The 24,143-nt window shown below is 35.9% G+C and overlaps 1 pseudogene; it reads left to right on the forward strand.

Moving 5' to 3' along the window:
- Positions 1-1,590: 1,590 nt before the first annotated feature.
- On the forward strand, positions 1,591-2,687 carry LOC144379498 (cytochrome b-like; annotated as a pseudogene).
- Positions 2,688-24,143: the final 21,456 nt, after the last annotated feature.

Genomic DNA, 24,143 nt, shown 5'->3' on the forward strand with positions numbered 1-24,143 from the left:
CACAGGTTTTTACTCTCAAGACTTAATTATTAAAACCACTGACGTATCGTATACCAACGCACATGAGCCCTACTAATTATTCATTGCCACTTCCCTAACAGCTGTCTACAGCACCCAAATTATGTTCCTCACTCCGAGGACAGACCCATTTTTCTACTTTAGCTGTAATTAGTGAAAACAACCCCTTCTTAATCAATTCTATTAAATGTCTTTTAATTGGGAATATCTTGGCCAGATTCTTAATTTCCAAGAATACTCCAACTACCTCACAAATAATTATGCCTTACTATCTAAAATTAACAGCCATTGCCATGACCATCTTGGGTTTTATTCTGGCACTTTAACTGAACTTTACAACACAAACTCCAATATTTGATCATCCTTCATACATATCCCAATTCTCAAATCTTCTCAGATATTTTCCAGCTAGTATACACTGCTTCTCACCATTCATGAAATTTATTGTCAAGTCTGGGTCTTATATGTAACTGATAAATTATTGAATCCTACATCTGAAACTAATGATTGTTGGCTAATTGAATTTAAATAAAAAATTTAAAAAATTTTATTGGCAAGTCAGGAAATCCAACATCATTACTACTAGACTTAACTTGTCTAGAAAGTGTATTACCAAAATCCATTTCCCACTTCCAAATAAGAATCTCCATACCAATTAGACCTTTTTGGTCAGGAATTAAATTATATGTTTTCCTCTTTTCTCATCATATTAATCCTAAACCTATACCTAATTTCTACGAGTAACGTGTAGAATAACCATAACACCAATCAGCAACAATCAACCAATCATAACTATTAGTCAAATACCACAACTATTTAATGAGGCAATCTCTAAAGGCCCTTCACAAAAACAAACAGACCAAAACAAAACAAAACAAAACAACCCCAGAATCCCCAGTATCATAGATTACTCAATTCCCTAACCAATTAAACTTAAAAAATGAGGTGGATATTATGTTTAAGACCTGAAACTACATAACTTTCACCAACAGCCCTGAAAGAAACATCCCCAAGACAATTATATTAGAAACCCAAACCTCAGGATATTGCTTGGTGGCCAAAGCCTTGTATAATCAAAAACCACCAATATCTCCCCCCCATTAAGTCTAAAAAAAAAAAAAAAAAATTAAACCTAAAAAAGATCCACCAAAATCTGTTATAATACCACAACCGATTCCACCACTTAATCAACCCTAACCGACCATAAATAGGTTTAAAAACAAAACAAAACAAAAACCTGTAAAACTAATCACAAAAATAGTACTTAAAACACAATATAGGACATTATTACTCTCATATGGATTCTTTTTAAAGGATTTATTTGAGAGATAGAGGGAGAGTACACACAAGAAGGGGGAGGCTCAGAGAGAGGGAGAGAATCTCATGCAGACTCAAGGTTGAGCTCCGAGCCCCACATGGGGCTTCGTCCCACAACCCTGAGATCATGAGCAGAGCCAAAAGTCAAGAGTCCAATGTTTAACTAACAGAGCCACCCAGGCGCCCCCTCATATGGATTTTAATCATGACCAGTGAACTAAAAATCGAGATCGTATTTCAACTCTATGTATATTAATGACCAACATCCAACAATCCTATCCACTAATCCAGATTATCAACTTATTTATCAGTCCCAAGCATTTCATCATGTGATATTTTGGCACTCTTTTAGGAACCTGCTTAACTTTATAAATTCTAACAGGACTATTCCTAGCTACACACTATACATCAGACATAATAACTGCCTTTCATCCAAAACCCATATCTACAGAGACGTAAATTGTGGATGAATTATCTGATATCTACACACAGTGGAGCATCCATATATTTTTATCTGCTTATTCATTCGTGTAGGATGTGGCCTATGCTATGGAGCTTATACCTTCCTAGAAACATGAAATATGAAAATCATTCTATTATTCATAATAATAGCCACAGCATTCATAGGATTTGTGAAGCCAAATATCCTTCTGAGGTGCAACAGTCCTTACAAATCTTTCAGCTCTGCCTTTCACTAGCATTAGCCTGGTAGAATGAATCTGAGGGGGACTTTCAGTCGGCAAAGCTACTCATCTGTTTCTTCACCTTTCACTTTATCCTCCCATTCGTGGTCTCAGCCCTGGTGATTGTCCATTATTTCTTCATGAAACAGGATCCAATAACCCATCAGGAATCTCATCTGACATGGATAAAACTCCAATCCAAAATTTCACATAGTGAAAGATATCCTAGGACCCTTATTCCTAATTCTAGTGCTGTCCATTTCAGTCCTATTTTCACCTGACCTTTTAGGAGATCCAGACAATATACTTCAGCCAACCCCCTCAAGGCTCCCCAATCCCCACATTAAGCCGGAATGTCATTTCTTATTCACCTGCACAATTAAAGGCCCATTCCTAATAAATTAGGCAGTGTATTATCCCTAATTTTCTCAATTCTAATTCTAGCAATTACTTTAATGCTTCACACATCAATAATAATGAAAGATAATATTCTAATCCCCTTATCAATGCTTCTTCTGATTACTAGTAGCAGACAGAACACTAACATGCATTGGAGGACAACCAGTTGAACATCCATTCATCTTTATTACTCAGCTAGCATCAGTTTTACATTTTTTCTTCATTCGTGTACTGAAGCACTCACAAAAATTACTAAAAATAGTCTTGTAAAATACAGAATGTTTGTAATATATTTCTCCGTTCTTGTAAGCCAGAAAAAGAATACTTCTCCCTAGGACTCAAGGAAGAAGCTCCAGCTCCACCATGAGCACCCAAAGCTGAAATTCTACATAAACTACTCCTTGAAAATTCATACATGAACAGTAAAACATTGTCACGTACTGTTAGTATGAAAAAATCCTAAATTAATCCCATTGCTATGTACTTCGTGCATTCAGTCTACCACATATTTAGTGGTATATATATATATATTTTTTTTTTATATATATATGATTTATATATATATAAATCATAACACATGCATGTATAATCACACATTAATGATTTGCCCCAAATATTACCATGTACATTAAACTAATATATGAAGCAATTTATTGTACATATAAATCCTATACCCCACAAATATCCTTAATAGAATACACATGATTAATATTACATAGGACATATTAATCAGACATACCCCATTAAGTCAAATCATTTTTTTTTAAGATTTTTTCTAAATTTATTTATTTTAGAGAAAGAGAGTGAGCACGAGCAGGGGGGGAGGGTCAGAGGAAGAGGGAGAAGCAGACTCCCTGCCAAACAGGGTGCCCAACATGGGGCTCGATCCTGGGATCCCGGGATCATGACCTGAGCCAAAGGCAGACGTTTAATCTACTAAGCCACCCAGGCACCGCTAAGTCAAATCATTTCTATCAACATGTTTATCAAAACCAAAACCAGTACTTGACCACCAAGCTTTGAGAAACCAGCAACCCATCCACAAATGTGTCCGTCTTCTCTCTGTGGCCATAACATGTGGTTTCTACAAATTATGTGGTACCTGGTGCTTACCTCAGGACCATCTCATCTAAACCTGCCCACTCCTCCCTCTTAAAAAGGACATCTCAATGGAATAATGACTAATCAACCCATGCTCACAGATAACTGTGATGTGATATATTTGATATTTAATTTCGGTGGGGGTTGGGAGTGGGGATGATGCGACTCAGCTATGGCCTTAATACAGTTAAACACTTGTACCTAAGGTTATACTGAATATTATCTACATCATCAACCATATGGTATTATTCAGTCAATGGTTACAGGATATGAAAAATTACACGTGTGCATATGTATGTACTCACTGATTAGCTTAGCAGACTCCCTACTCCCACTTAAACCTTATACCGTATGTAACCTTGCCAAACTCCCAAACAAGATTAAATATATCAACCCTAATTTCCTATCTTCAAAGTACTTTGATTATGACTAAACACAAACCTGACCAAAACTACAGATAAACATTCCTATTCTCCACTCTCATAGATTAGAAAAAAAACTACCCAATTTTAAAATTTTTTTTCATGGATACCAGTTATGCTATTTAAATTCACAAAATTTCTATAGATAAGAATTTCCCTAGATCTGACATTTTCTTTAATTAAAATTAAAGTATATTAAACTAAGCCTTAAAATAAAATTACCCATGTCTCTTAACCTTGAGAAACTAAAAAAAAAAAAAATTACTCAATTTTAAAAATCATTCAACTAATACCAACAGATCACTTAAATCCATAATTTTTCATGGGCATATCTGATTTGTTAATGCAGCTTAATTAGAGCAAGGCACTGAAAATGCCTATATGAACTTACTAACTCCATAAACACATAGGTTTGGTCCTAGTCATTCTATTAATGTTTAATAAAATTACACATGCAAGTATCCAGTGAGAATGCCCTCTAAATCAATAATCAAAAGGAGTAGTCATCAAGTAGACTAAAATGTAGTTCATAACACCTTGCTTTACCATACCTCCACAGGAAACAGCAGTGATAAAAATTAAGCCATAAACAAGTTTGACTAAGTTACAGTAATTAGGGTTGGTAGATTTTGTGCTAGCCACTGAAGTCATAGGATTAACCCAAATTATTATAGCTTTGGTGTGAAGCATGTTAAAGATACTCCTACAAAAAAGTTAAATTTTATTTTATATTTTTTTAAAGATTTTTTATTTATTTATTCGACAGAGAGAGAGACAGCGAGAGAGGGAACACAAGTGGGGGAATGGGAGAGGGAGAAGCAGGCTTCTCCCTCTGTCAGCAGGGAGCCCGATGCGGGGCTTGATCCCAGGACCCGATGCGGGGCTTGATCCCTGGGATCATGACCCGAGCCAAAAGCAGATGCTTAACGACTGAGCCACCCAGGCTCCCCTAAAGTTAAATTTTAATTAGGCTGTAAGAAGCTACAGCTAAAAAACAAAAAAACCATGAACATGACTAATATTCTTGACTACAGGATAGCTAAGACTCAAACTGGGACTAGATACTCCATTATGCTTAACCCCAGACCCAAATAATTATAAACAAAAATACTCACCAGAGTACTACTACTTGCAACAGCCTAAAACTCAAAAGACTTGGTGGTGCTGTATATCCCATTAGAGAAGCCTGTTCTATAATCAATAAACCTTATCAACTCTTGCTAATAATGGCCTATGTACTGCCATCTTCTACAAACCCTAAAAAGGAATTATAGTAAGCAAAAATATAAGACATAAAAACTTTAGGTCAAGGTGTAGCTTATGGGATAGAAAGAAATGGGCTACATTTTCTACTCTAAGAACATTAAATTTTATAGCAAAGTCTTTATAAAACTAAAAACTAAAGGAAGATTTAGTAGTAAATTAACAGAGAGCTTAATTAGGTCAAGAAGCACACACATTGCCCATCACCCTCCTCAAATATCAAAACATATTTAGTAATTATTAATAAGTTATATGTAAGAGGAAACAAGTCATAACAAGATAAGCATACTGGAAAGTGGACTTGGATAAATAAATCAAAGTGTAGCTTTAATAAATCATCTAGTTTACACCCGGGAGATTTCATATTATACGACCACTTTGAACCAAAGCTAGTTCAAACTTACCAACTTCAGTTATAAGTAAATTAAAAGCAGCTACCAATTAAGGCTTCAAGCTCAATACACGGTATTTATCTTAGTTCAAAAACAGAACAAAACCAACTCCTAACCTAATACTGGATTAATCTATTAGTTAATAGAAGCAATACTGTTAATAAGAGCAATAGGAATTATTTCTCCTTGCATAAGCTTACATCAGAATGGAACCATTGATAGTTAACAAAATAAATCCAAGCCAATAATTATTAAATCCATTGTTAACCCAACACAGGTATATATTTAAGATTAGGAAAAAAGTGAAAGGAACTTGACAAACACAAACCCAGCTGTTTAGCAAGAACATCACCTTTAGTGATTTCTAGTGTCAGAAATACTACCTGCCCAGTAACATCATGTATAAGATCTTTGATATCCTGACTGTGCAAAAGCAGCATAATCATTTTTCCCCTAAATATGGACTTGTATGAATGGCTGCATGAGGGTTTTACTGTCTCTTAATCAGTGAAATTGACCTTCCCATGCAGAGGTGGGAATGACATAAGATGAGAAGACCCTATGGAATTAATTAACTAGTCTAAAAAAAAACCAAACAAAACAAAAACAAAAAAAATTAACCAAATTTAAGGGATAACAAAACTTTATATGGACTTACAATTTTGGTTGGGATATAATTTATAATTTAGATGGATTTATAATTTTGGTTGAGAATAAAAACCTCCGAGTGATTAAAATCTAGACTAATAAAAAGTATTTTATCACTTATTGATCCAAAATATAGATCAATAGAATAAGTTACCCTAGGGATAACAGTGTAACCCATTTCAATAATAGGGTTTAAGACCTTGATGTTGGGTCAGGATACCCTAATGGTATAAATGCTATTAATAATTTGTTTGTTCAACAATTAAGTCCTACTGATCTTAGTTCAGACCAGAGAAATCCAAGTCTGTTTCTTTTTTTTGTTTGTTTTAAGATTTTATTTATTTATTCAACAGACAGCTAGAGAGGGAACACAAGCAGGAGGAGTGGAAGAGGGAGAGAGAAGCAGGCTCCCAGTTGAGCAGGGAGCCAGATGCTGGGCTTGATCCCAGGACCCTAGGATCATGACCTGAACTGAAGGCGGATGCCTAATGACTGAGCCATCCAGGCGCCCCCCAAGTCTGTTTCTATCCTATACTTCTCCCAATGTGAAAAGATAGCAGAAATAAGGCCTACTTTACAAAAGTGCCTTCAAACTAATAGATATAATCTTAATCTAATTAATTTATACCTAGCCCTGCCCAAAGACAGAGTTCGTTAGGGTGGCAAAGCCCAGTATTGTGTAAAACTTAAACCTTAATTGCCAGAGGTTGAATTCCTCTTCTTAACAGTAGATTCATAATTAATATACTTTTATTAGTTAATCCTATATAACCCTTGTTATAGCATTCCTCCCATTAGTGGAGTGAGAAGTATTAGGTTATATGAGACTTCATAAAGGATCAAACATCACTGGCCTCTTACAACCTATTGCTGACACTGTCAAACCACTCATTAAAGAACCACTACAACCACTATCATCAGTGCCCACATTTATTATTGCACCAATCCTAGTCCTCACCCTGGCCCTAACAATATGAATTCCATACCATATTCATAACGGCATCCCATTCATACTAGCCATATCAAGCTTAGTTGTCTACTCCATTCTCTGATCAGGCTGAGCTTCAAACTCAAAATATTCATTAACCAGAGCCCTGTAGGCAGTAGCACAATTCTCTATGTTGATAGATTAGCAATCATCCTACTATCAGTCCTGTTACTAACTGGACCATTTACACTTTCAACATTACCCAAGAAAACTTAGGACTAATTTTTCCATATTGACCACTACCATAAAATAATTCATCTCAATTCTAGCAGAAACCAACTGAGCTCCATTTGACCCAACAGAAGGAGAATCTGAACTCATTTCTGGTTTCAACAATGAATATACAGCAGGTCCATTTGCCATATTCTTTCTAGCCACTTATGCTATTTTTATAAGAATTCTATTTTTAGGAGTATTTCACAATCCCTACATATGAGAATTGTATATAATCAACTTTATTATCGAAACTCTTCCATCTGTTTTTTATGAATCCAAGCATCTTATCCATGATTCTGATTATCATCAACTCATTATGAAGAAATTTTCTACCACTAACACTAGCCCTTTGCATATGACATGTATCACTCACTACCCATTATGTTAAGCATTCCACCACAAACATAAATGTTTGATAAAAGAATTACTTTGATAGAGTAATAGAGGTTTAAATCCTCTCATTTCTAGGATTATAGAAATTGAACCTACTCCTAAGAATTCAGAAATCTCCATGCTACCATATTACACTATATCCTATAGTAAGATCAGCTAAACAAGCTATTGGGCCCAAAAATGTTGGTTTGTAAGTCAAGTGCTTATACACAGATTTGGTAACTATTTGGCACAATCAAGAGCTGTTTTCATATTAAATCTTTTATTGAATTTGAAATTTTAAACTAATATTTATCAGAACACATTTTATTTTGCAATTTGACTTACGACTTTTTTTAAATGTGCTTGAATTCAGACTACCTGACATTTAATCTTTGTGAAATCCTTGGGAAATTTACACCTTTGTAAAATTACCTAAAGCTGTGCTTCAGTTTCCTCATTTGTAAATGGGAATAATAATATCTCTCTAATAAGGTGGTGAAGTTTAAATTAAACATTTAGAATTATATTAAGTATATGTGCTGAGCAAAGATTAGCTATTATTATTACTGATCCCTTATTTACCAAATAGTAAGGACCAAGTTTTTATTTTAAAGATTTTATTTATTTATTTGAGAGAGAGCACTCTTGAGGGTGCGTGGGGAGCCGGGGCAGAGGGAGAGAGAGAAGCAGGCTCCCCGCTCCCGCTGAGCAGGGAGCCCAAAGTGGGGCTCCCAGGACCCAGGATCATGACCTAAACCAAAGGCAGATGCTTAACTGACTGAGCCATCCAGGTGCCCCTAGGCAAATATCGAAGTGCTTTACATATACAAGTGGTCCCTGACTTCCGATGGTTTGACTTACAATTTTTTGGCTTTATAATGGTGCGAAATTGATATGCATTCAGTAGAAACTGACCTTGAATTTTGATCTTTTCCTGGGCTGGAAACATGCAGTATGATCCTGTCTCATGAGGCTTGGCAGCAGCAGGGAGCCACAACTCCCAATCAGCCACATGATCATGAACCCATTCTGTTTTTTCACTCTCAGTACATCATTCAGTAAATTACATGAGATAGTCATCACTTTATTATAAAATCAGCTTACAGGATTTTGCCCAACTGTAGGCTAATGTAAGTGTTCTGAGCACGTTTAAAGTGGACCAGACTAAACTAGAATTTTGGATAGGTTTGGTATGTTAAATGCATTTTTTTTTTAATTTTTTTTTTTAAGATTTTATTTATTTGCGAGAGAATGAGACAGAGAGCATGAGAGGGAGGAGGGTCAGAGGGAGAAGCAGACTCCCTGCTGAGCAGGGAGCCCGATGTGGGACTCGATCCTGGGACTCCAGGATCACGACCTGAGCCGAAGGCAGTCGCTTAACCAACTGAGCCACCCAGGCGCCCGTTAAATGCATTTTTGACTTAATATTTTCAACTTAGATGGGTTTCTTGGGACAAAACCCCATTGTAAGTTGAGGAAGATCTGTATTAACTCACCCAATCTGCTCATAGCCTGTGAGATGGACTCTATGATCATTTTTCCAGACGAGGAAGTTGGGAAACAGAAGGGTTAAGTGGATTGCCGAGAGCCTGTGTTCTAAGTCATCTAATGATTTTCAACTTCGGCTGTGATTAGAATCACCTGAGGAGCTTTTAGTACCCTAACCCAATTAAGTCAGAATCTCTAGAAATGGGCCTCAGTAGTTTGTAAAACTCCCCAAATCACAGCATTAGGCTGCCCTGCATAACACATGCAGTGCAGACATACGTAAGAGGGGAAATCCTGCAGGCTCAGCTCATAGCCATGCCAGGTTCTTGTTATAAAGCTAGCCCCAAAAGTCCAAGGTGTCCCAGTGTAACATGCAGAAAATAAGGCCCAGCAGCAATTGCTTGCTAAAGCAATGGAAGACAATACACTTACCTTTGTTATGACTAATAGCCTCAGTAGAAAAGAACAATTTAGCAATTCCATGGGTCCGTGTTCTCTTCACTCTTGCTCTAGAGATAACCATAAGGTAGCTAAGGAAATAATAAAATATTCTTGTCAGCTATAATCTTGATTTCTTGTTATGCGAGGCAAGATCATTTGAAATGAAGTTATATTTATTCACAGCTACATGTAACTTAATCAAGGCAGAAGACATTTAAATGACTAGCACTGAAAAAGGAAAACAATATGATCCCTGATTAATACAATTACTAATTTTCTCTCCACTTATATTCCTATTCATTTGTGCTCGCTTCGGCAGCACATATACTAAAATATTCCTATTCATTCATTTATTCAGCATTTACTGAGCATCTATGTTGTTCTAGATGCTCAGCTAACAACTCACATTGATGAAGTTAAACAAGTTCAATTTCCCTAGATCATACAATCTACCATTAACCAAGAAAGTAGAATTTTATAAAGCTAATGACTAGGAACTACAGTCTTAATTTTTTAAATCTCCATTCAATATAGCAACTGTTTATCAGAGGTTCTAATATCAAGTGATAAACTGTTAATTAAACATGATGCCAAGTAGATGGAGGCAAACCCAAACCTAAAGCTATAAAATGCCTCACTGAGAAGAAATCAAAACCTAAGGACAACCAATGACCAACAGCCAACAGGGCTTTAGCTATAGCTAATCAAATAATTTCCTTTCTTTGCTTCCAAATTTACTCTAAATAAGTGTCTTTCCTACCTGTCTACAGAGTACTGCTAACTACTTGCGGTTTGGTGCTGCCCACTTAGAATAGTTTCTGTTCAAATAAACTCTTAATTTCTAATATGCCTCAATTTATCTTCCAACAAAATTTTCCAAAAGTTCTTTCTGGCTTGAAAACATACTTAAACAAAATCTAAGCAAGTACCTATCATACCCTAAAAGTGGTAGAAATCTGGAAGGAAAAAAACTTTGCCTCATTAAGATACTAAGAATATCTGATGAAATTCAGAGCACGGGTTTGTGAGAACAAATTAGTTCCTCAGATTAAAAAAAAAAAAAAACACCCAAATCATACTTGCAGGATTATATTATTCATGAAAGATCAAACCCAAAGCAGATAATAAATGATGTATATAAATAGTTCTTAGGGCTAGAACCGTACTCTACCTTCTCAAGGGAAAACATCTTCCTTAATACATGACCCACAATGCTGTCAGTAATTTGATAGTTTTCCAATGATTTACAATTCAGATTTTAACCTTTTCATAATTTTTTAACACAATATTTCTCAACAAGTCCATTTATCTCCTTTAAATTTGACTTTTATAAAATGAAGATCAAAACAGCCTGTGATAATTCAATCAGGTAACAGGAAAAATGGAGATTCCTTTTCCTTTTCCCTTCACTCCTACCAAGGTAGGTAAGGTTAAAATCAATTTCTACAATTCTACCAACTTGTCCTTGCCTTTCTCATCTGTGTACTTCTACAAATATGCTAAAACATCATTGGGTATGCTGCTAGGGAGGAGGGAGCATTACGTGAAAATATTAGTTTTCATTGTAACCAAAGAATCTTTTTTATAAGATTGGGAGAATAAGAACGGGAGAATAAGAATTTTTATTTTTATATCTCCCATTTTTATAAGAATGGGAGAATAAGAATATGTATTGTTTCGTAATTATTGCCAAAGTTCCTCCTAAGTTAAGTGAGAAGCAATGATGAACAAACTACATTCGAAAGGAAAAATATTTCTTTCAAGTAAAATTTTATATCCAAATGTCTCTTCCTACTCCTTCTTGCCTCAGACCTTCCTTAATACCCAAGGATCCTTGTAGTAAAGAGGAATCTTCATACAAACTTCAATTATAGATGGATTATTAATAATCCTGTGTTAGATCTACTTAATTTCATAAATTCCAGCTGCTGAAAGCCATGGATGGCTAGAGATAGAAAAGAAAAAGGGTACAGCTGCAAGTGTCTATTTAGTACCATCTGGTTTTCATTCCAAATTAATCAATTATCTAGTCCCTGACACCTGCTATGCTTCCTTAAAACCCCATGAATCTACCCTGAAAGTTAATATAGAAAATGTCATTTTCTGCCATCCTTTTCTTGGTCCCTTCTTCCCTAAAGTTACTTTCCACACAGTGTCTTCGACACTACATAATTCCTAACTTTTGGAATTCTTTTTTTATTTAGTAAGTTCAATTACCTGAAATATTTTATAGTCCTCCTAGGAGGGTATGCCTTTATGAGCTGCTCATAATTGAAGGTCACTGAAGGGATCAGCAGAAATGAAATCTTTTCTGATCTTCCCTTATCTGACTAAATCAGAGCATCCTAAAAATAAAGCCAAAAATATAGCTGCCATTAACCTCTCTCTGAGGGAGTCCTATTTGGGAGATTTATCCCTAGCAGGAAAGGGATGGATTTAGCTACCATAAAACCCGCTCCACTCTACGGGAGCTTACAGTTCATCATCAGAATGAAAAGGCCCAATAGAACCTTCCATACTTTCCCACTGAAGTTCTAGCCACTACCACCCCCTTTTGTTAAGCTGATGTCAACCCTTGCTTCCTAGAATTCTGAGTTACTGCTGAGTATTCCCACATGGATAATCAACTTTTCTCCTGTTAATACATTGCCAGTTAATTCACAGTCCCAAACACTGCACCTAAATAGGTAAAGGGAAAGATTTTCCTGCCAACATAATTCCATATGTATTTTTGATACCATGGATGTTTCTGGAACAAGAGAAAGAAGTCAGGATCTCGTATTTTTTTCAAGATTTTTCTAAACATTATAAGGAGCTTATAAGTTCCCCCAAATACATGAATTCTCTGTGTTGTGGAAATACAGGCCATAACCCAGATTATGATATTTAGATACAGCAAATCCTAGTAGGATATTTTTTCACTGCCTCAACTGACAGTTTTAGCCACAAATCAAGTTGCAAAGAACTAGAGGAGAGGGAGAAGAAATTATTGCCAAACCTATTTGCTGCCTTGAGTGGAAACACGCTCCTTAAAAGTGCATGATTCACACGTGACTGCCAACTGATGACTTATTTAAAACAGCCCAATTCTAGCCTAGGCTAAACATAACTGAGTCAGACAAAATGGTTTTTAGCCAATTCACACAATCAGCTCATTTCAACTAATTGTTCCCAATAAAACAAATTATAGAATTTGTCCCAATTATTGCCTAGGATCTACTGATATTGAAAAAAAAACCAACACTATTTATCCAAAATTCAAATTTATCTTGTATTTTATCTATCAGCTCTATTTTTTTGAGTTCTCTGGAGGATTACAATGTGGAGATAGGATTAAAAGTTACTACAACACAGTAAATATCTACACCCATTTATAATATTTTCCCCTTGTTGTGTTGCTCAGATTATCCCTCTTTGGGGACAAGAGTAAATAGCAGAGCATGAACAAATCTTAAGTAACAACCCTTTATTGGGGTAAAAATAGAAGTCTCTGTATCTAACTAGATCATAAATCATTAACAAATATACATAAAGGAAATTTCTAGGACTCAAAGCATTAATTGAGCTGAAGCACAGTCCCACCCCTAATGCGTAAATAGTAAGTAGGCATTTAGCAAGACTCTGATGGAGTGAGAGAGCTTGGAGAACGAAATGAAAATGGAGGGGTAAAGGAATGCTGGATCTTGCCACCGAAACTGTGGTGCATGGAACAGCATAACCAGCATCACCTGGTACCTTGTTAGAAATGCAGACTCTCAGGATACCCTCAGACCCATTGAACTAGAATTGTTGTTTTAATAAGATCTCCAAGAGATTCATATACACATTAAAGTTTGAGAAGAACTACTCTAGATAATGGGATTCTAAAAAGGGTAAATATGGGCACCCAGGGTCACTAAAAAGGGGGAAGAAAACACAAAACATAGTAGTAAAGCCTGTCAGCACAGACATTCCCTGCCTTGGCCGGTTTCTATAAGCAACACGTAGCTCCTAGTTCCTGTGAACAGAAGAGTTGCTCAAGAAAAAGGACTTAGTCTGCTCAAGTCTCTATAACAAAAATGCTACGGAGGGGGTGTCTTAAGCAACATTTAGTTCTCACAGTTCTGGAGCCTGGGCACTCCAAGGTGACAGCAGACTAGATGTCTACTGAGGTCCCTCTTGTGGGTTCAAAGATGCTGTCTTCTTACTGCTTCCTCACAGGTGGAAGGATAGAAGGAATGTGCTGGCACATCTTCTATGAGGGCACTGAACCCTATCATGAATTTTTCACCCTCATGACCTACTCACCTCCTACAGGCCCCACCTGCAAATACCATCACATTGGGGATTTGGTTTCATCATATGATCTTTGGGGCGACAAAAACATTTAGTCTATAGCAATATCCCTGGACCCTCCGGAATCAGCAAGCCTAACTAGGTGGATTAACTAAAGCCAGCTCACTGCCATTTATACACTACTCCTCTGAAATAATCTGGGATATAACCCAGTACCAATAAAAGAGGAGCATCAGGTACTTTCTAATCAAATTTAAACCTTGTATAAACAAGCAGATGTAATTATTCCAGATGCATCAGCAAAGTCTGCAACTAGAATGGCAAGTCAGTCTTGTTTCAGGTGCATATATATTGATGAAAATCTGATCTTAAGTACATTTATTTGAAAAATATATCTACTATAATATACGATAGCCATAAGAATGCCAAGGGCAGGGATATATTTAATAGGGTTTGTAATCTCATCTACTTAAAACTACCTTGGGGAACACTGCCATTTTCCCCACCAAGGACAAGAAATATCAATATGTATAATAGAATGGAATCATATTTTATTTAGATATATTCTTGTCCAGTATTTTGAAAGTGTTAGCACAGTCTTTCCAAAGCAACTTGGACAACTTTCTAAGATATATCTCATTATAAACTCTGCCTAGCAAAGGAGGTACAGTGATTAAGGAAAAAAATAAAACAAGTTAGTTAAGTCAATACCTGTCCCATTTATTAGAGGAGGGTGGAGAACATGGGGAAATTGTTTGGGTCGGTTGCAAAATAGAATCTGCTAATTAATTGATTTATGATCATTAATCTGTCCAAACCTCTTCCCTCATTACCGTCAATCCAGGCAAAATGGGCAAGTTAGAATTTGATTGGATTAAAGCAAGATATGCTCTGGAAGGATTGTACTCCTGTGTGCTGTGGGGTAATACTAGCGTATTAACAAAACTGTCACAAGAAGCATGCTTCCTCTTTTCAATTTCAGCAGCAAGTGATAGGCATTTATCAAAGGAAATAGAACTGAGGCTGTTGTGGGCAGGATCAGAGAGAAATTAGATGCAGATGATCTCTACCAAGTAGGCCAAAACCCTCTGATAAAAACAAATTATTATTATCTCTACCTTCCCTTGTTCTTTGCAAGTAGAACTAGTTCTTTAAGAGCAGTTCCCTTCTATATGGCTGCTGATCAGGGAAGAAGCTTCTCCCCAGGTCCGGGAGTGAATGTCGACATGTCTATGCCAATCAAGATCATTTATTTTCCCTTGCCCCTAATTGGTTTAGAAATAGGCATGTGATAGCATTCTGAACAATAAATATGATTCTGCCAGGAGGCTATAGGCTTCTTTACTTTTAAATAGAGATAAAGAGAGACATCTATTTCTATCTCTGGATGAAATTATCTGCACAAGATACTTGGAATTGCCATTAGCCCTCTTAGGGCCATGAAAAAAGCTAACCTAAGAAAAAAAATCAACATTGTTAAAGTTGGCAGAAAGAAAAAATAAAAAGAACCTGGGTTCCCGATCATATAATCAAGCAATGAATAAATCAAATCTGGAATCACTTAATTTGTTATATAAGATAATAAATCTATTTTGAGTTTGGTTCCTTTTACTTGCATCCAAATTTTCTTAACCAACTAAAAACTCATTAGCCAGAAAATCTATTATTCATATTCTACCCATTCCGAAGAGACACATCAGGTGGAAACTCACACAGAGTCACAGAAGCATGACTACTCACAAATGTGTCTTTACTCAAGCAAAGGGAAGAATGTTCTGAGGCAATATGTTATTACATTCAAAGTCAGAGTAGACCACTAGTGTTTCCTTCTATAATGTGAAGGCATCTGCACACCATGCTACTTCAATTTATATACTTGTGAGTTAACCAATCAGAATTTAAAATACCAAGATGGGGGCGCCTGGGTGGCTCAGTCGTTAAGCGTCTGCCTTCCGCTCAGGTCATGATCCCAGGGTCCTGGGATCGAGCCCCGCATCGGGCTCCCTGCTCGGCGGGAAGCCTGCTTCTCCCTCTCCCACTCCCCCTGCTTGTGTTCCCTCTCTCGCTGTGTCTCTCTCTGTCAAATAAATAAATAAAATCTTTAAAAAAAATAAAATACCAAGATGGTTTTCACCTAATATCTGATCTCCATTTAGGTTGGCTCTATTAAGTGGTTTCCTGAATGCTGTATATGATATTCCTTCAGATTGCCCATAACTATCACAAAGGGCTCTGTTGCAAGTAAAAGTCTCAAATGAAATTGGCTAGAAAAATAAAGAGAATTTATTGGCTCACAAAACCCAGTTGCTCTAATTATATCAGTTAGGAGTCCGGTTACTCTGATTCTCTATTCTGCCTTCTGAGGGCTTTGGCTTCATCCTCAGGCTCTACTAAACTTCCCCTTCACCCAAACCAGCATCAACACAGCTGTCCACACTCTTGCTTCATGGCAGGAAAATGACTATAGCAGTTCTTAATCTCAAATCCTAACCCCACAGTATCTAGGGGAAGAAAGAAAGCTCCTCTTTCTCAGAAGAGTTAACAAACATCTCACAACTCATTGGCTCTGATTTGTATATACCAACTGTCTAATTAAAAGGAACGAGTACATCAAATGGTGTAGGCTAATCAGTGCCAACACCTGGAACTGGGGTGGGGTTAATTCTACCTAACAACTTAGTTGATGAACAATGGGGGACTATCCAAAAAGAAAAATGTTGTCCTCTTGCTGAGATAAATAGGGAAGAATGGATGCTTGGGAGGCAAAAATAAATATTCATCATACCATGGAGAAATTAGCATGGGTTATTTAAAGAGACCATGCAGGCAAATGAGTGAACTTTTATTTTAATTTATTATTCTTAAATCCTAATTTTTTTTAAAGATCTGACTTCTGTCTAACGAGTTTAGGGATGTAGGGCAGATTTGATCTATGAGAAACAGACAACACTACAGAAAAATTACATACACCACGGTACAACTCGAGTCCCAAGGCTTATATTTAGCAGGTTGATTATTCATTGAATATTTTTTTATTTTCTCTCAAACATTAAATTCCAAGTATCTCTACAACCCCCACAAATCTGTCACTTGTTTTACTTTGAAAGCACTGAGAGCATAAGCCACAAAGGAAATTTAAAAGGAAGTTTAAACGTACTTTGGTCTATCATTAAATCTTATGCACAAATCTGCCCTACCCCTTTTTATTCCTCTCAATTGGCTGACATCTAGTTCACTGGGGGCAGAAAAGGAGAAGGAATTTAAAATAGAAATATTAGTTTTTAATGCCCACAATTTCCACATAATAAATTTTCTTTTCACATTAAATACTTGCAGAGTGTATTCAGCTCTGCCCCATTTAGCACCACGTTATACAATTTTTAGCTAATTGTACATTGTTTCCTATATAAGATTACCACTGTGTTATGTCATTCATCTTATTGCAAGCTTTCTGCTCTTTTGAACAATGCAGAGTACAAAACAGCAGAGAAATGCAGGATATGACTCTCATTATCATTACCATACTTTAGTAGTTTTAATGAGGTAGGGCTTAGTAATTCATAATAAAGATTATGCAATTTTCAATATTGCAATTTTAAAAGTGGTTTAGTATCTGCTCAATTTACCGGTTACTTCAAATATGCATCACATTATAACCTTCAGGTAAAAATTCTAGCTATTCACCAATATCATGATAAAATCATCACCTGATGCATTTATTCAAATTCATTAAGATTCATTTTTGCCTCCCAAGCATCCATTCTTCCCTATTTATCTCAGCAAGAGGACAACATTTTTCTTTTTGGATAGTCCCCCATTGTTCATCAACTAAGTTGTTAGGTAGAATTCATTAAGATGCAGTCAACATAGTATATTGCAATGGAACTGTATTTCATTTATTTATCCACCCATTCATTTATGCATAAAAGCACTCAGGCATATTCTAAGTTAGGTACTATATATACAAAACGTAATAAGATACACACTTTACCTCTAAAGAGTTCACTAAGTTGTCCATGTGCTCAAGCAATTTATTAACATAGGTGAGTTTCCCAACTTCTCTGTGCAATTTCCTCCTCTGTCTAATGAAGGTAATTATAATACCTACCTTGTGGGCCTGTTGTGACATTGAAATAAGAAAATATACATGAAGTGCTAAGAACAGCTCTAGCAACCTAATATGTACTCACTAAATGTTAGCTATTATTGTTAGTATTACATAAGAGAATAAAAATCCCAAAAATAACTAGTTCTGTTAATTTGTTCAATATATTCTGAGTGCTCACTGTGTTCTGGTCTATGCAAGGCCCTGAGAATATAGCAATGAAGGAGATAGATACATTATCTGCCCCCATAGGACATCCAATCTAACTCAGGAATGAGAAAATCAGTAATATTCAAAGTATATGACATGGAGGAGACAATATATCTAGTATATCCCACACCTTGTGCCAGAAACCTTAGAGAACTTATATCAATTTATTATCCTATGAGGTAAAGCTCAAACAGTGGCAGTCATACACTTCCTAGAATAGAACCCAGATCCAAATATAAATTAATTTCTTAAGCTCTGTACTATAAAGACCTCCTAAATCACAAAGAGCAATTAGGGTAGTTTGGGAAGTCTTCACCAAGAAAATAAAGAGCTTTGAAAGATACCACTTTGAGAAATAAGTTTGAAGTAACTAATTTAAATTAATATTTCCCACTGCGTGTTCTGTGGAGCACTATTTATACAAGATATGGATAAAATCAGTTAATGTTGAGAAGATAGCAGTGGTGGTATAGTTTCTTACTCTTGAATCTCATCATAAAATCAGAGCAACTAGGAAAACAAAACCAAAAACCCACAGAAAAATCTCTATCAAAACCAAGGGGCAAAACAGCCCCATAACACAATATGAGTGTGAAAATCACCACTAACTCTAATGCCTACATGGTATCAGAATCCATTATGGGAGGAGAGAGAAGCAACTGATGAACCAGGGAACAGAAAAACCTTACAGTTGTCAAAAGATTCTCAGCAGCGGACCAAGCTTCTAAGCTACCGAGGGGTTTCACACATGCATAGGCGATTGAAAGGAATCAGTGGTAAAGTCTGAAGGACTAAAGCTACCTGGGACTTATGCCCTTTCTAACTCATCTGCCAAAGGCCCCCAGGACAAACAGCAGCCAAGGAGAAACTTCTGGAAATTGATTTGAAATTGGACAAAATGCAGGTATTAAAGAATAAAAAATAGACTATCCAGATAAAAATTGGAGTGGGGAAAAGCAAGTATAAGAACATGGTTTAAGAGTTCACAAGATAACAGAAAAGGTATTTATAGATCAGGATGTCAAAGACAGCTATTATGACCAATTTTCCTCTCCTTAAAAAAAAAAAAAAAAAAAAAGCCAGGAAAACAAGTTTTATTTAAAAAGATCATCAACAGAAAAAAATTGCTGTAAAATAATAAGAATAAAATAAAAAGAAATCATAACAAAGAAAATAAGGATTAAAATAACATCACTATAATTAAGTCATGCCAGCAAGATCTGCCTAGAAACTGATGAAAAGTGCAACTAATATTCCAATATAGAGGAATATATAAAGAAAAACGAAGTAAAATATAAAAGTATAATATAAGTGATATATAGGAAACTCATAAATGGGTTTTAAAACTCAATAAAAACATATTAAAAAAAAAATCCAGGGCAAAAATGAAGGTTAAACCAAGGGGAATTTAAGAGCAAATGAATGCATGCACACATGCGCGTGCACACACACACTTGAAGGGAGATATTGGCTAAAAAATCTTAAGAAAAGCAAAAATATACAATAAATTTAAAATATTAAATAATTTGAGGAAAATATAAAATATAATAGGAGGAAAGAGAAAACTCAACATATGTGTAATTGGTTTTCCAAGGAAGAAAACCCAGGCAATGCATCAAAGCAAGTGTTAAAAAACTCTACGTCCAGAAAACTTACCTGAAATATACAATGAAATGGCATATTACAAAATATATATCTATGAAACTACGTATTAAAACGTATGTATCATATATATTTATATCCATATGGGAATATATATATTTATATAAATATAATTAGATTTTTATTTTATGTGAATAAAACATATATTCATAGATATGAAAATACATATTTTCATATATATATGAAACTACATATTGAAAATGATGAATTATGGTATCTGTCATAGTTTCAAATACTTATATTCAAAACAAATTTCTTTAAAGATTTAGTTATTTACTTGAGAGAGAGAGTGTGTGTGCACATGGGAGCAGGGGGAGGGGCAGAGGGAAAGAATTTCAGGCAGACTCCCCACTGAGTGCAGAGCCCCACGTGGGGCTTAATCTCACGACCCTGAGATCATGACCTAAGCCAAAATCAAGAGTCAGACACTTACTGAATGAGCCACCCAGGCACCCCCAAAACATAAATTTCTGATTCTTTATTTGAGAAATCTACAACAACTGTTCAGGAACCCTACAGCTAAAAAGCTAATCTCAAGAAATTTCAAAACAAACCTTCCTTTTAATTCACTTATTATTTTCAGAAAACTGTTACTCTTAAATGTGTAATTGTTCTTATAAGTCTTTTAAAATATAAACAAAAAATGCTATTTTTTATTTGTTTAAGAATAAATAAATAAATAAAAGTCAAATGGACTCATTAATTCATGTGTATCTATATTAGAGAACCTATAAAAAATTCAGTATGTCTCTGGACTATATGCTGATAAAAAAAAACATGTAACTAAGTTCTGATGGCCTTTAAAGTTATAAGTATAAATTAAAGTAAGATTAGGTTCCCACTGTGTCTGATCTGACACTGCACACATAACCCCTGAAACCTACCAATTTTCATACAAGCACCCAAGACACTTAACGTGCAAAACTCTTCAACCGTTTCAAATCATACTATGCAATGTTACCTAGCCACCCTGACCATTATTTCCCTCACTCTTAACTTCCGTGGAAATTATTCTCTCATTTGGCCCAATCCTTCCTACTGGATAAAACTTCTTTGAGCTGGTTACACCAACTTTTTGCCTCACACATAAAGTTATGTTTGTCATCTGGCTCACTCCATATCTGGCAACTCTGCATATCACCACTGCTTGCCCTCTTCCTTGAACACATGGGACCTTCATCATCATTAGTTCTCTGGGCTGATTCTTCCTTGAGTAGGATCTTCCATTAGGAAGATGTGCCCATGCAGATCACCCAAGTGGGCAGACTAAATAGCACTCAGCAATGGCCCATACTGCCACATGTTTCCAAGAGATCTAGGAGTGCTACAATTAAGAATCTGTCCACATGCAAAATAGATTATTTTGTGGTTACCCCGCCATTTGCTGTGGCTATTCATTATCCATGTCCCAATTTTTCTTTTCATTCCCTTCAAGGGATAAATTTAATCTCAGAATTACTCACTCATACTGAAGACCATTATCTACATATGAAATCCATCATCTACAGAATATGTACCATTCAGCAATATTTTTTTCCTTTCACATCAAGTATATATATCAACAAAGACTTTATTTGCACAAAAGTGTTCTGGTAATTTTCTTTTAAATAATGTGATTTAGATCTTGCCATGCTGAAAGTACAGTAAAAATGTTAAATTTGATTTGCTAAAATGAATGTGTAGACACTGAAGAGAAGACCTTAGGATGGTATGAGCTGTGTGCTGACATCATATTTTTTGAAAAAAATAGTCACTTTCATCATTTTATATGGAACAGCTAATAATACAGAACACTGCATATTGATGAGAAGAGCCCAGGATTAAGCCTTTCAATCAGCAATTATTTTCAGCAGCTGCTTTAGAAACAGATGCCTGCTTAAGTGATTTGATTAGTTGGACAAGTTACTTAATATTGGTTTCCAAAAGCCCAAATTACCAGATTAGCAATTTTCAATAGTTGTTTTTTCTGTTGTTGGTCTGATTCAATTTAAGTGAGATATAATTATCTACATACAATCAAGGTAATTTCCAAAAGTGTTAAGACTTAATCATTACTTTATCCAATTACCTTACTCTGATGTTTTTGAATGAGTACGACCTCTTTTTTTTTTGAGGAGCCTTTTAACCTGTTTGGAGAACTGTCTGAGTCCAAGGCTGTGTGAGTGATGTGTCAAGTGAAAGAGAGAACTAACATCAAATTACATCTAAAAATGTTTAGAGAGAGTAATTAGTAGCAGAAAGGCAGGAAGGGAACCCCAAATCAATTTATCCTGGTCAGTCTGCTATACTCTGTAGGACTATTACATACAAGCCTGAACATGGAGGTATTGTTAAACTCCTATGAATTCAAGGAGTTTAACGATTTTAATTAAAGTTACGTTGTTCGGTTCTGATTCTTTTAGTAGTCCTATAGAGAGAGTCTGAAACAAAATTACTGTCAAATGAAGCTCTTTTGTGACTACCTAAAATAATAATGGCTAATGCTATTTATTTGTAAGTATTTATTTTGTGCCAGGCACACTGTTACATAGTTTTTTATATGTGGGCAATGGTTAATGTATGTGCCAACTTGACTGGGCCACAGTGCCCAGAATATTTGGTCACACATTATTCTGGATGTGAAGGTATTTTTCAGATGAAATTTAACATTTAAATCAGTAGACTTCAGGTAAAATGGACTACTCTCCGCAGTGTGAGTGGGATTCATCTACTTAGTTGAAGACCTTAAGAGAACCATGACCTGCCTTGAGCAAGAATGAATTCTGCCAGCAAACTGCAACTCTTCCCTGGGTCTCCAGCCTGTCAGCCTACCCTGCAGAGTTTGCTCTTACCAACCCTCACATGAGCCAATTCCTTAACATGTCTCTCTCTCTCTCTCCACAGACACACACACATCCTGTTGGTTCTGTTTCTCTGGAGAACCCGGACTAATACAATGTGTTATCTTAGTACTCCAACAAACCTGTAAGGCAAACAGTATTGATATTCTAGAGTTACCAAGAGACTAACCAAATCAAGATCATAAAGCTTCAGTTTAAGTCTGTCCACCTCCAAAGCCTAAGTTTTGGCTGCTATACTATAATGCAAACCAAGAAAGCAAATAAAGTTGCTATACTAGAACGCAAATTCATGCGAAGTAAGCAAGTATGTGGACATACATGTGCATGGGCATGCATGTGCATGTGTGTTCACATGTGTTTGAGGGCGTGTGTGTATGTGTGAGAGAGAGAGAGAGAGCATGCATGTGTATGTTGGGAGGGTGGTAGCCATGCAGCAATTTAGATGAAGGTAATTTTCCTCTGCATATTTGCAGTATAAACTCCTCCATTTAAAATGATCAGGTATTCTTAAGTGGTTGCCCTATGTTTTTTAAATTAAATAAGCATTATTAGAAGCTCCACCTCCATATGAGAAAGTCCTGTCTTTTTGGATCTGGAGAGAAATTCTAGGTCACTCTCATGCTAATGAAAAGAAAATTATTTTTAGAGGATATGCAGAGGATAAGTGTCAAGTTATTTAGGTTTACATCCCATAGAGTAGGACTTCATATCTAATTCCTTTGGCATACTGCTGACATGGAGGTGTTCTCATATCTACCACATTGTCTAATTATGTACTTAAAATTCTTCATATATATGATATGTTTATGTTTGATCTTGATATTTCCCCATGTTTATGTGGCAGACTGTGATTCATGTACTTGTTAGGAAAAGGAAGAATATATTTCTTTGCCATGTCAATTTATTCCCACAAAGTAAACCTGGGCTTGATCCAGAGGTATCAATGAGCTAATATACCTCCCAAAGTGCCCAACTCATGATTAACGCAGTCAGGTCACAAAGGTACCACTTAGCAGTTCTGGAAGAAGGCCTAACTTACTGCCAGGCAGTAGTTCAGATGCCCCAGGAATTTGGCTCAACATCATATGCAGTAGCTCTGGGAAGCACGCTAAATCATACTCATCAAGATTTCTGCCAACAGTGGAGGCTGAATGGGTTCCACAATTATTCTAAAGCCTTTCCAGAGATCCTGCCTGTGGTAACAAACAAATTCTTATGCTTTAGAATAGAATCAAGAAATGTCAGAGTGGTATGACAATTTAGAGATCACAAATCAGCACCCTAACTTTCCAGATATAAA

Source organism: Halichoerus grypus, chromosome 11 (assembly GCF_964656455.1).
Source record: "Halichoerus grypus chromosome 11, mHalGry1.hap1.1, whole genome shotgun sequence".
Taxonomy (NCBI): domain Eukaryota; kingdom Metazoa; phylum Chordata; class Mammalia; order Carnivora; family Phocidae; genus Halichoerus; species Halichoerus grypus.